The sequence below is a fragment of the Pelophylax lessonae genome, assembly GCF_965119305.1.
Source record: "Pelophylax lessonae genome assembly, chromosome: 1".
In the NCBI taxonomy this organism is placed as follows: Eukaryota; Metazoa; Chordata; class Amphibia; order Anura; family Ranidae; genus Pelophylax; species Pelophylax lessonae.
Genome location: NC_138768.1, coordinates 539,905,784 through 539,918,420, shown reverse-complemented (window position 1 = coordinate 539,918,420; position 12,637 = coordinate 539,905,784). Strand labels below are relative to the sequence as shown.

General features: G+C 41.5%; 1 protein-coding gene across 1 annotated transcript in view; it reads right to left on the bottom strand.

Moving 5' to 3' along the window:
- Positions 1 to 10,796: 10,796 nt before the first annotated feature.
- PAQR3 (progestin and adipoQ receptor family member 3) overlaps positions 10,797 to 12,637 on the bottom strand; it is a 62,873-nt gene continuing 61,032 nt past the window's right edge. The window contains exon 8 of the mRNA XM_082253588.1: positions 10,797 to 11,183. The gene's annotated coding sequence lies outside the window, so the exon portion shown is untranslated. The remainder of the gene's footprint in view (positions 11,184 to 12,637) is intronic.

Genomic DNA, 12,637 nt, shown 5'->3' with positions numbered 1-12,637 from the left:
AGTGTATCCCTTAAAAGCCATCAGTTATTTGTAGTTGACACAGCGTGGCTCAGCCCCGCCCCTTGCTCCTAGGGAGTGATTGACAGCAGCAGAACCCAATGGCTCTTACTACTGCCTCCATGTCCACTGAGGAGAAAGAGAAGGGGAGAGAACACTGCTCTCAGGCACAGTGCTGTATTGAGACCGGGTTCAGGTTATTCTTTAGGGGGGCCTAAACATAGAAGGTTTTTTAGGTAAAAAAAAACTTCTACCTTTATAACCACTTTTATAAACCAGTAAATTAATGTGGAATTTAAATACACCTTATATTCCAGGATTTAATAAGAAATGTTTTTTTTATTCAATATATTTATTGGTCTGCAAGAACTCGGAGGACAATATTTACCTATCTTAATCATTGTTCTATTTGTCTTGATATTACACTTAAGAAGGCAGCTGTGTACATGTGTCTCAACGGAAACAAGGCAGAATTCTAACTTTAGTAAATCGGTTTGTCTTAGTTATGTGTACATAGGCACACTTTTGCTATACTTACTGATCTTTTTCTTTCTAAAAGCATAAGGACCTGCATACGTGGGCTTTAGTATATGTCAGAATCACTTCTCTCGCCATCCAAGTCAATGGAAACACAAAAGCAGCTAATGCAGTTTGAGGTCAGAAGGAGGACAACTGCAGGTGAAATGCACCTTTAAACAAACACTGCACAAGTCTCAAACTCAAAGCACTCTGCATTGAAAGTATGGATTTTTTTTTTTTTTGTCTATTTGCGCTTATTTATACAGTTTTCATTTTGGCCAACCTATACCAGATAATACAGGTCCTGTTTTTGCTTTTTATACTACGTTTAATTTTTTTGTTTTTATAGAAGAAAACTGAAAAACATTCTCCGCCATCCCTTACTTGGTGTAGAAGTAGTATGGGATGGGAGCTGCTACTTCCTGTATAGGTCCGGCTCACAGGCGAAGTGATATCAGATGCACTCCACCTGTGAATGGAGGAGCCATACACATGAAGTAGCGGCTTTGCTCTGTACTGCAGCCACATGCTTTGTGTGTGTAGTTCCGGATCGGTACCGGTATCAGCAGATACACAATGCCAGATATCGGTATCGGGACAAAAAAAGTCGGATCGGTGCACCCCTAATCTAAAGCCCAACTCCAAGAAAAAAAAATTTGAAAAATTTGAAAAAAGAATTTAAAAAGGTGCATTGTGTATTATCTATCTTACTCCTGAGTCTTGATTGCAAACACCTCTGCCTAAACCATCTCACAGTTTAATGGATCAAAGTCACACTTTCTCTAATATAAGCCAACCTCATTTCCTGCCCATAGGAAAAGGCATTTGTTATCTTCTTGGGCACTGGTTCCCTCATTCCCCACTGTGAGTTCTGTGTATGAGAGAGGATCCAGCCATTGGAAGTGTCACCTAAACCAGGGAATATTCACATCAAGGACAACGATGTTGACACCCGAAGAAAGACCCCAAGCAAACACGAAGATGAGAGAAAGAGCGGGCTGGTAGCATCATATAACTACGGCTTTGAATAACTAAAATGGATATTTGGATAATTATTTTTTTATCATAGCAGCGGTTAGTTAGATAGGGAGACAGGTTAGCTAATATCCTGGAGTTGGGCTTTAAGAGTACTAAAACAATTGAAAGTGTAAGTAAAAAAAAAAAAACCTAATACATCTCCCAATACTACTCAACCCTCCTGTCTCTACAACATTCACACTAAATTAAACTGTAGCCCAGAAAATGAATTAGGAAGGCTAATTAGACTTTGAGATGACAAAGGAAATGTGTATATGACAGCTCTAAAATTATGCCATGACATTTTTATTTTTTTTTTGCACCTACCACCTACCATAGATTTAACATTATATTTGACAAACCCAAAGGTAGCAAATAAGAGAATTTTGTTGTTAAGGTTTACTTTAAAGGCTGACCAATGCTTCTAAGAACTGCAGAAAGGTAGACTTTTCTTTCAGTCTTCATTGCGGTTTTACTGACTGAATAAAAAAAGAAATGTGCACATAGCCTAAGGACAATCATCTATGTTCTGTTTTCAGCGAAGCTTCTTCTGTAACTTTTGAGTCATGCAAGAGTATGATAAAAAACAGAAGCACTTGTTAATGTGTGCTGAGATTTTTTGATTAGTGATTATCCCTTTGCTGCGCAACAACATCCAACCTTACAGGTGAATTGACCATCACAAATAATATCTGTCTTACAAGCATACAAACAGAAAGGTTGTCAACCAATTACTAAAAACAGAATTACTGGAAACTTGCCATGAGCAGTATAAGGTGACAGAGCAGACAAAAGTGAAATAAATGTCTGTATTAAAGAGAATAACTCATTCTGTACCAAACATTTTAAGTACAAAGTATGGCTGAAGTTTGCACACCATCCTGTAAATGTGTAGGTCCACAGTGTTCTGCAGTAGCATAGGGTCTATATACTATGCCAACTTACATCAACCTAATACAATTTTGATTTCCAAAGATGATCCTCAGTTTAAGCTCGTTAGGCAATGTTTACAGTACAACTCAAATATGAAACATGCAATAGAAGCACATTCTAGCGTCTCACCCCAAAAGCCTGGGGAATTTTCAGCTTGTAAACAAACATAAGAGGAAAAAGATTATAAAATAAAGCTTAGTCATGCATATCTAGTTCCAAGCCTTGAACTTTAATACATTTTGGTAAAGAGTGTTCCCTCAATATGAGGCTTTTGTCTAAAGTTATATAATGGATACGATTTTTCATCCCTCTGTATAGTTTATGGACAAATTCAAGTGCCTGTGAAGGTCTTCTCTTTTTGTACTGCTTTGTGATCACTACATGTTAAGGTCACTATCTTCTTAGGCCATGACCACTTGTTTACCACCCAGCATTACTCCCCCCCCCCCCCAAAAATGTACACACACAAAGGATGTGAGAGTGATCAGGCCTCAATGATATGTATTTCTGGGCTGCAGTGATAAAGTATCTATTTATACAGTATCCCTAGTAACAAAATGTGCCTCACCCAGCACCGACTGTGTTTAATTCTATCAGTCACGTTTACATTCTGGCAGGATACTGTGTTTTTACTTGTTATATTTCCTAAAATTTAATTACCAAATCTGACAAGTGTCTTTAAAGGTACATCATACCTCCACTTAAAAACTGTGATCTTTGTTAACCGCTTGCCAACCGCCACAAGTACATATACTGCGGCGGTCAGCCCCGGCCAGACAAAGTGACGTACTGGTACGTCACTAGCCGGTGAGCCAATAGGGGGCAAGCGCTCCCGCGCGAGTGACCGGCAGACCCGATGTCCGCCGGTCACTCGCGATCGTTCGCTGTGAAGGGAGAAAGGCAGGCGGCTAATGTAAACAAAGCCGCCTGTCATTCTTCCCTGTGAAACAGCAGAGATCTAACGGTCCTGCTATGTAGGACCATAGATCTCTGCTGTTACATGTAAAGCCACATCCCTGCACAGTTAGAAACACGCCCCTAGGGACACACTTAACCCCTCCTTCCCCAATAAAGTTAACCCCTTCCCTGTCAGTGTCATTTTTACAGTAACAGTGCATATGTATAGCACTGATTACTGTAGTAATGTCACTGGTACCCCCAAAAGTGTCAAAAATGTCAGTCAAGGGTCCGATCTGTCCGCCGCAATGTCACAGTCAAAAAAAATTGCAGATCGCCGCCATCACTCGTTAAAAAAAAACAACAAAAATTACAAAAATCTTTCCCTTAGTTAGTGAACGCAATAACTTTTGCGCAAACCAATCAAAATACACTTATTGTGATTTTTTTTTACCAAACATTTGTAGCAGAAAACAAATTGGCCAAAAATGTTAAAACATTTTGATTTTTACATTTTTTTGGGGGAATTTCATTTATAAAAATGTGAAAAATATTGTTATTTTTGCAAAATTGTCGCTCTTTTTTTGTTTATAGCGCATGATCAAAAAATCGCACAGGTGATCAAATACCACCAAAAGAAAGCTCTATTTGTGGGAAAAAAAGGACGTAAAATTCGTTTAGGTACAGCGTTACATGACCGCGCAATTGCCCGTTAAAATCACGCAGTGCCGAATCGCAAAATAGGGCCTGGTTAGGAAGGGGGTAAAATCTTCCGGGGCTTAAGTGGTTAAATTTATGTAACTTCAGTAGATTAAGCAACTAGTTTGATTAAAAAGCCTACATTTCCTACAGATATGCATGCTTATCTGTAGACAAATTGTGTTATGGATTGCATTACGGTTATCAAGCACAATGAAGGAAAATAGCAATTTTGACGTACCTGTAACTTCCACATCTTGGAGTACAGTGCAGGACACAGCAATTAGACCATGGATTATACACCACTACCCTCAGATGATTGGACACTGGTAAAAGCTTTGCTGGAACCACCCCTCAATGAATGCAGATAACCCTGCCCACTCTGTGAGGCTAAAGTTTTTTTAGCAAGCAATAAGAGGTTCACAGAGAAATTAGGGGGGGCTCTGTCCTGTACACCAATATTTGAAATTTACAGGTACATCAAATTCCCATTTTCTTAAATTGTACAGTACAGCACACAGGAATTGATTCTTAGACCATGGGACAACCCCACGCAATAATCCAAGGGGTTGTCAAAAAAAAAAAAAGAAAAAACAGCAGCAACAGGCCTAGAGGAAAAACAACCCAGACAGTTGAAAATAAAAGCACCTTTTGGCCAAAGCACACATCAGCAGAAGCTCAAACAACCACCTGGCAAAAATGGTTTTGAAAACATCAACAGAGGGTCAAGGTGGTGGTGCAAAATATGCTAGATGCTTGTAAAGAGCCCAAGAACCTCAACATCTTCAGAAGAATGGGCTCAGGTAGGGGAAGGAGTACTCACTCCCTGAGGACAGAAGGCCGGAAGAAGCCCGTACCCTCTAGGGTCTATGACACCATCACGCCATGCAGTCTCTACAGATATGCGCCCATCCAATTGCCACGGTGGATACACTCACGCCAGATAGCGCAGTGACAATGCTGCAGAAGGCTAAGGACTTTGGGAGCTGGTGGATGGCGAACACATAAGATGAAGGTCAAATGGTAGAGCTACAAACTGGATGTGCAGGGGACCCACAGCAGAGTGAAGGCTTTGCTGAAGTGCTGGAAAAATGCAGGTACACATCATTGATGTCCACAGAGGCCAGAAAGTCTCCATTATGAAAGGAGGCTATGACAGGATTGGTGAATTCCATGTAGAACTTTTGAGCCTGAATGATTAATTTAGGGCCTTGAGATTCAAGATGGGGAGGATGCCGCTTTTGGTCTGAGAACTGTGAACAGGTTGGAGTAGAATCCATGGAACCATTCTACCATGTCGGTCAGGTTTTTATAGTTGTCTGGTCCCCCTTAGGAATATTCATCTTATCTATTTGTTCTGTTTACTGTACAGCCAAGAGTAAAAATGAAATAAAATCCCAAATATTGGGTTGTTACCAAAACAAGAACAGAAAGAAAATCCCCCAGTGAGGATTCCCCAATGTGACACGGATCGCTTACTCTAACCCAAAAAAAAAAAAAAAAAAGAAAAGTGGCTGAAGACTCAGACCACAAAAGGTTGGCAGATTGGATAGGGATTCTGCAGGAGAAAGAGAGAAAGCACACTTATGGCCCATGTGGTCATATTCAGCAATTAAATGTGCTATTTGGCCTATTAAATCCTGCATGACCTGGAAGCATGCTCATGTTCCTAGCCGGGAGGAATCGGTACGGAAGGTGCAGGAGATCAAGGAGGCAGAAGAATAAGTGACAACTTGCAGAGGCACAAGGGAACATTTTGCTTGCACTTGGGCACTGTAGCTAGAAAAGAAACGTCTTAAGCAACGCAATTCACCTGACTAGAGCGATCTCCTAGCCTCGGAAGGGCCATTCGGTCTCTTATTTTCGCTTTATAACAATCATCACAAGTGTGAGCGATCATTACATAGTTGGTCAGGTTGAAAAAAGACACAAGTCCATCTGGCTCAACCAGTACCCCAGTGGAAGCACAGGTACGTGCCTAAAGGAGGTTTTCTTCCCCCTCTCTATTGTTTTTTCTTGTACCCCTTTCTTTGGTTTGAATATGTTTTTTCCTAACTGTAACAACTGGCGGCACAGACCTGTGCCGCCAGGAAACTTTCCCTCCAGCGGTACCCCCCCCCCCCCCATCTTGGTTTGGGAGATGGGATCCACATATGAGCATTGGTCTATTGCTGCTTGCCCCTAGGGGGGACTTTTGTCTGAGGTTTGATGGAGGCTTTTTGTGCCCCCCCCCCCCTCAGCCGAGGGCCTGCAGGATGGTTTCATGCTAGACCTATTTGTTTAAGAAAGATCAGCCACAGAGGTTTACTTTTGGATCTGCTTGATATTGTTTACACTCGCTTTGGTCAATTTGTGTGCCAGCCGCATAACCTGCCCCCTAGAGGGGAATGCTTTCTTTGCCTTGATATGATGTACACTGTACAATTGTGCATGCACCAGTTTGTTCAATTTTTTTTTCTTTAGTACAAAAATATCCAGATAAGCTATTGTTGTCATGATCCTACTATTTTGCATTAAATAAAGATTACATTAAAAAAAAAAAAAAAAAATCTGCATTATGCAGGGAATACTTCCCAGAATCGAGCTGAAGAGGTGACTATTCCCAACGGAGCTAAGGAAGACTCAAAGAATTGTACAGAATCTAGCAAAGGTCAAAAGTCCAAAACATCAGTGTCCGGCGCCTCAGTGGGTACACTGCAAAGAAACTAGTAATAAAGTGTGTGCCGTACAGCGGACTGTCCCCATTGTGTCTTGAACCAGGAATATGTAACTCAAGAGTGTGAGGTTAAGCCTGAAGGAGAGTTGTCTGAAGGGGACAGTCACAGTAGGTAGGCAACAGAGATAAAACCGAGGAACATCTTGCAGGTCACTTGCGATTAGAAGCATCAGTAAGAAGGAGCTTCCTCAATGCTAAATGCTGTGACAGAAAGCATGGGAACAGGGAATTTAAAAGGCACCCAGCAATCCTGGTAACAAGGTAACGCATGGTGCTCTGCTCTGACCTAAAAGTGCTCTGTGAATAACTTAATCATTACACTCTGGTTTGAAATGCACCACTATACAGAGCCTAGTGCTTGGAGGTCACGTTCCAGTCTAGTCCTAAAACGCCCAGTCACAGCACTTCAAAGCAGAGAAAAGGCTGACTGTGATAGTTGCATATAGGGACCAGCGCAGCAGTTGATGTAGCCGGAATCTTGAATGATGAAAAATAGTAGCTAGCAAAAATAGAGATTGTTGGGTTGTATGATGGCCTACAGGAGGATTGAACCCTGGCACACAGAAACATTGTGGGCCAACCCAGTAAAAACCCTTCTACACCAGCATGCTTATGTTTTTTTGATAGTGTCCTAGGGGCATGAATATTCCCTTTCCCTGCTCTGAGTGGATAAAATCTATCCTATTCCTGTATCTCCCAATGAATAAGAAAATGTAATATTGAACACTGGAATCCTTGCATGTAGTGGCTGCATTATTTTTCTTTTTTTTTAGGCAAAGAACATGCTCAGTAAGTACAGAAATGTACATAATAATCTTACCAGAAATACTTTGACCTTTAGGCTTAAAAGAAAAAACACAAATAACCTTTTCTTGCATGTTTAAAATATGAGTCACATCAATCCACTATTTAATGAGGATGATCAAAGAGAAAAGTTTAGAAATCTAGCCTGTGCGATAACCATAGTTGTCACTGCCATTAATGTAGACATGAGAGGCCATGAAGTGTGTTAATAAAGAAAGAAAACAAATGCAGTCACTACATCTACAGACTGGTAAGCTGTAATATACTACATTTTGAACTGTGATTTTTTTAAAGTTTATATACACCTTAATACCTAACATAATGAAAAGGGAAAATGGTGATATTTTTTCTTTAAAAAACATTTTTAGTTGCATGATTCCCATGCACGCTCACTGAAAGCTATAATGAAATCTAATATCTTATTACCTTACTGGAAGTTCTGAACCTGAAAAAGCCAAAACATGAAACCCCTTGAAACTGACAGCCAAGAAAATATTTTTTTACTGATTCTCACACAATTTGTGTATACAGGCAGTCCCCAAGTTACCAACAAGATAGGTTCTGTAGGTTTTCTTCTTAACCACTTCAATACAGGGCACTTTCACCCCCTTCCTGTCCAGACCAATTTTCAGCTTTCAGTGCACTCACACTTTGAATGGCAATTACTCAGTCATGCAACACTGTACCTAAAAACCTTTTTATCATTTTTTTTTCAAACAAATAGAGCTTTCTTTTGGTGGTATTTAATCACCACTTGGTTTTTTATTTTTTGCGATATAAGTGAAAAAAGAGCAAACAGTTTGGGAAAAAAACACTTTTTGTTAGCTCCTATTGAAAAATTTTGCAAATAAGTAATTTTTGTTCATTGCTCAGGGTCATTTTGGGGCATAATTGCAAGTATGCATATACTGTGTGTGAGAAATATCTTGTTATTATGACAATTTTGTGTAAAAAAAGAAAAAAAAAATTTCTTCATTTTCCCAAGAATTGTGGGAAAAAATTACAACTTCAAAAAACTCGCCAAGCCTCTTACCAAATACCTTGGAATGTCTACTTTCCAAAAAGGGGTAATTTGGGGGATATTTGTACTGTCCTGACATTTCAGGGCCTCAAGAAATTAAATGGGCCATCAGTACATCAGGTGTGCTTAGGCGTGATCAATTTTTAGTGATTGGTGCCATAGCTTGTAGACTCTATAACTTTCACACAGACTAAGTAATATCCTCTAATTTGGGTTATTAAACACCCCAACGTATATTCTATGAGGCATGGGCTGCAGATAGGTACTCAGGTACTCTGATGGTCTGGAGACAGATACTTGGGTACTCTGGGCTAGAGACAGGTACTTGGGTACTCTGATGGGTTGGAGACAGGTACCCGGGTACTCTGGGCTGGAGACAGGTACTCCAGTACTCTGATGGTCTGCAGACAGGTACACGGGTACTCTGATGGGCTGCGGATAGGTACTTGGGTACTCTTATGGGCTGCGGACAGATACTCTGGGCTGAAGACTGAAGTACTCTGATGGGCTGCAAATAGGTACTCAGGTACTCTGATGGGCTGCAGATAGGAACTCGAGTACTCTGATGGGCCGCAGAAAGGTACTTCGGGTACTTTGGGCTGGAGACAGGTACTCGGGTACTCTGGGCTGGAGACAGGTACTCTGATGGGCTGGTGACAGGTACTCAGGTACTCCGAGAGGTTGCAACAGGTCCTCTTTATTACTGGGCAATTTGTGTGTGTTTTATCGTGCACTGTAATCAGTAACTGCCTGTTACCACAATCTCCTCCTTACACAGGATCAGTGTGTGAGGAGAAGAACCCGGTAACAGGCAGTTACTGGGTTTGTGACCGGCTGTGACAGTCATTCATTCAGGCTCTTCATTGGCTCTTTACCCTGATCAGGGAAGGCTCTTGACCCTGATCAGGGATGGGCTGTGTCAGAGTGACGAGCAGCGAGATCGAGCACAGCATGTGAACGGCTGTGATTGGACACAGCCGGTCACATAGTAAAGAGCCATTTTCATTGGCTCTTTACCCTGATAAGAGATAGGCTGTGTCCGGGGGGCGCACAAAAGTGGCGAGAACGGGCAGACGTCATATGATGTCTGCCCAGAGGGAGGGAATGTTCCTGACAGCTTCATTTTACAATGCACCGGTAGGGAAGGGGTTAAAGTAGTTGAAAAGTTAGAGGGTTTATTATTTTAATGCATTGTATGCATTAAGATAAAAAGCCTTCTGTGTGCAGAAGCCCCCCCCCTCCCCCTCAGCCCTCCTAATACTTACCTGACCCGATCTCGCTCCAGCGATGTCCACGAATGCTTCGGCCATCCGAGACTCTCCCTCATTTTTTGTCTGAGACACAGTAGCAGCGCCATTGGCCCCCACTGCTTTCAATAAAACGAATTTAGCCAATGAAGATTAAGAGGGGGGCTGGGCCGAACTGCAGCTCTGTGTCTAAAATGGACACACAGAGCTGTGGCTTGGCTCTGGTGCCTCCATCCATTGCAAGCTGCTTGCTTAACAGAAGGGAGGGGCCAGGAGCTCCAGCCAGGGATCGGAGAAGAGGAGGATCCGGGCTTCCCTATGCAAAACCACTGCATAGAAAAGGCAAGTATAAAATGTTTGTTATTTTAATAGAAAAAAAAAATGAGACTTTACAATCACTTTAAGTTGAATTTGTATGTAAGTTAGCTATTTAGTATATGTTTTGCATACATGTTGTACATGCATATTTGCCAGGAAGATAGTCAGCTTGTGCATGTTGTAGGCATATTTTGTTATACTTGTGTTTTCTGCAGTTGTATGTGCATCTTTTCTATTTAGTAAAGGTATCAATACACTACAGAGGTCTAAGCTTCCTTTGCTTTAGTGCAACGTGATCTTACTAGACGCAAGCAAAACAAGTGTAACTCCAACCAAAAAAGTATTTTTAAGTTTTGGATAGCATAGGGAAGGGTTAACTGACAATGCAGTGATGTGGGATTGTTGACAGGTCTGCCGTACAGTAGGTGGGAGCATGCGGTGAGCAGCGAGATAGCCTGGCAGTTTCCATGATCAGCATGACATCATGCTGCCTCCGTCGGATGTAAATCGGATGTTTGTAACGCGGGGACTGCCTGTATTGGCTAACATAAAAGCAATGGAAAAAATACTGATTTAGCTTTACAGTCAGACTAATTCACCATTTGGAAAGGGTAAATTCTGTAAAAAAAAAACCTTTGGCACCTGAAAGTATTTGTAAAATAAAGGAATGTTTTCCAGCATTGTCCTTGTAAATCTATACTGGCTGCTGAACAGGCAATTTATCAGCATTGGGTGGTATCATAAAACAGGTTTGTGGAAACATTAAACTGCAGTTTCTTATTAAACAGATTGTCACGATTCTTAAGAGTAAGCCACTGGGGGCAGCACAAGTTTGACATCTGCAGCATACTCTTCAGTACCTTGTGACCTCAAATCCCGTCTCACTACTAAAAGCCATCTAGATGGAGGTTTTCTGTGTCTGTCACCCAAAAAAGAAATATTGCACCATCCTCCATGCTTAAGATGTCTTCATGAACAGGAAGGGGATAAGTTCTCACTGTCTAAGACAAAGGTGCTGAAAAAAATGAATCAAGAGAGAACAGTTACAATGTTATACCTTAAGATTCATAATATTAAAACATTTTGCCAAAAACACATTGCCAGCATCTTCTTTAGTAAGAAAAGGTGATTACTGTATTATTCAGTCTATTCACAACAGGGTGAATGTCACATTTGTCAGGCTGAGATAGAAAATCATTCCCTTTTTTATAAGGAAAATCATGTAATAGTCTATAAAAACCCACCTATATAGTAGTACTTGGAAAGTCAACTTTTTACTTTAACCACCTCCAGCCCACTGTATAGTAAAATGACGGTGGGCAGGATCCCCTCTAGTTCTGGGACGATGTCTTATAATGTTGTCCCAGTCTCACTGCTTTCACGCACCCGCTGGGGTGTACAGCGTGGCGATCGCTGCTCATGCCGTGTCAGCAACCCTGATCTCAGTAAAGAGCCAAGGATGTGGCTCATTACCCATGTGATCGGCTGTGTCCAATGCCAGCCGATCACATGCAAACACCGAAGTACCGGTAATCAGCTCTTCTTGCCTTACACTGACAGAGTATCAGGTGAGGGGAGTCAATTAGCGGCATCTCCTCACAGGGAAGACCTGTGCAGGTAATCAGGGCACTGATTATCAGTGCAGCCCCAGAAGTGATGCCAGTCAGTGACCATCAGTGAAGCTAGTCTGTGCCCATCAGTGATGGCAGTCAGTAATGCCTTTTAGTACCTGCTCATCAGTGCTGCCTATCCGTGCCACCTATCAGTGTGGAATATAAGTGCCACCTCATCAGTGCAACCTATCAGTGCCTCCTCATCAGCGCACATCAGTGAAGGAAAAAAAGTACTTATTTTCATAATTTTCGGTCTATATTTGTTTGTTTTTAACAAGAAATTAAAAACACAGCAGTGATTAAATATCACCAAATGTAAGCTCTATTTGTGTGAAAAAAAATTATAAAAATCTCATTTGGGTACAGCCTGGCATGACCGCGCAATTGTCAAAGTGTGAAAGCGCTATAGGCTGAAAATTGTCCTGGACAGGAAGGGGGTGAAAGTACCCAGTATTGACGCTGTTAATCCAGTAAGAAAAATAATGGTGCTCTATGCCAATGTTACTAATCTGGCACATGGGAAGTTATTGCTAGGAGAAAGGGGTTACAAGGACAGGGCTCCATGTCATGCTATCAGCCTTTATAGTCCAAAATAAGCTAAATGAACACCAGGCTCATTGGCACTATCAATACTGAGGTGAGAATGACAGCAGGGAGGGGCATGTGCACCACCTATTTGTAACCCCATAGGGGAAAGGGGGGAGTTGCAAGTAAGTTGGCCCCCCTCCCAATCCACAATGTGATACCTAATGTGGTGTTATAATCAGTAATGTCACAGGGAAACCAATGGAAGCACCTCCCAAGTTAAAACGGTCCCTTGCCCAAGGATACCCTTTTATATCCAAGGTACAGTTTA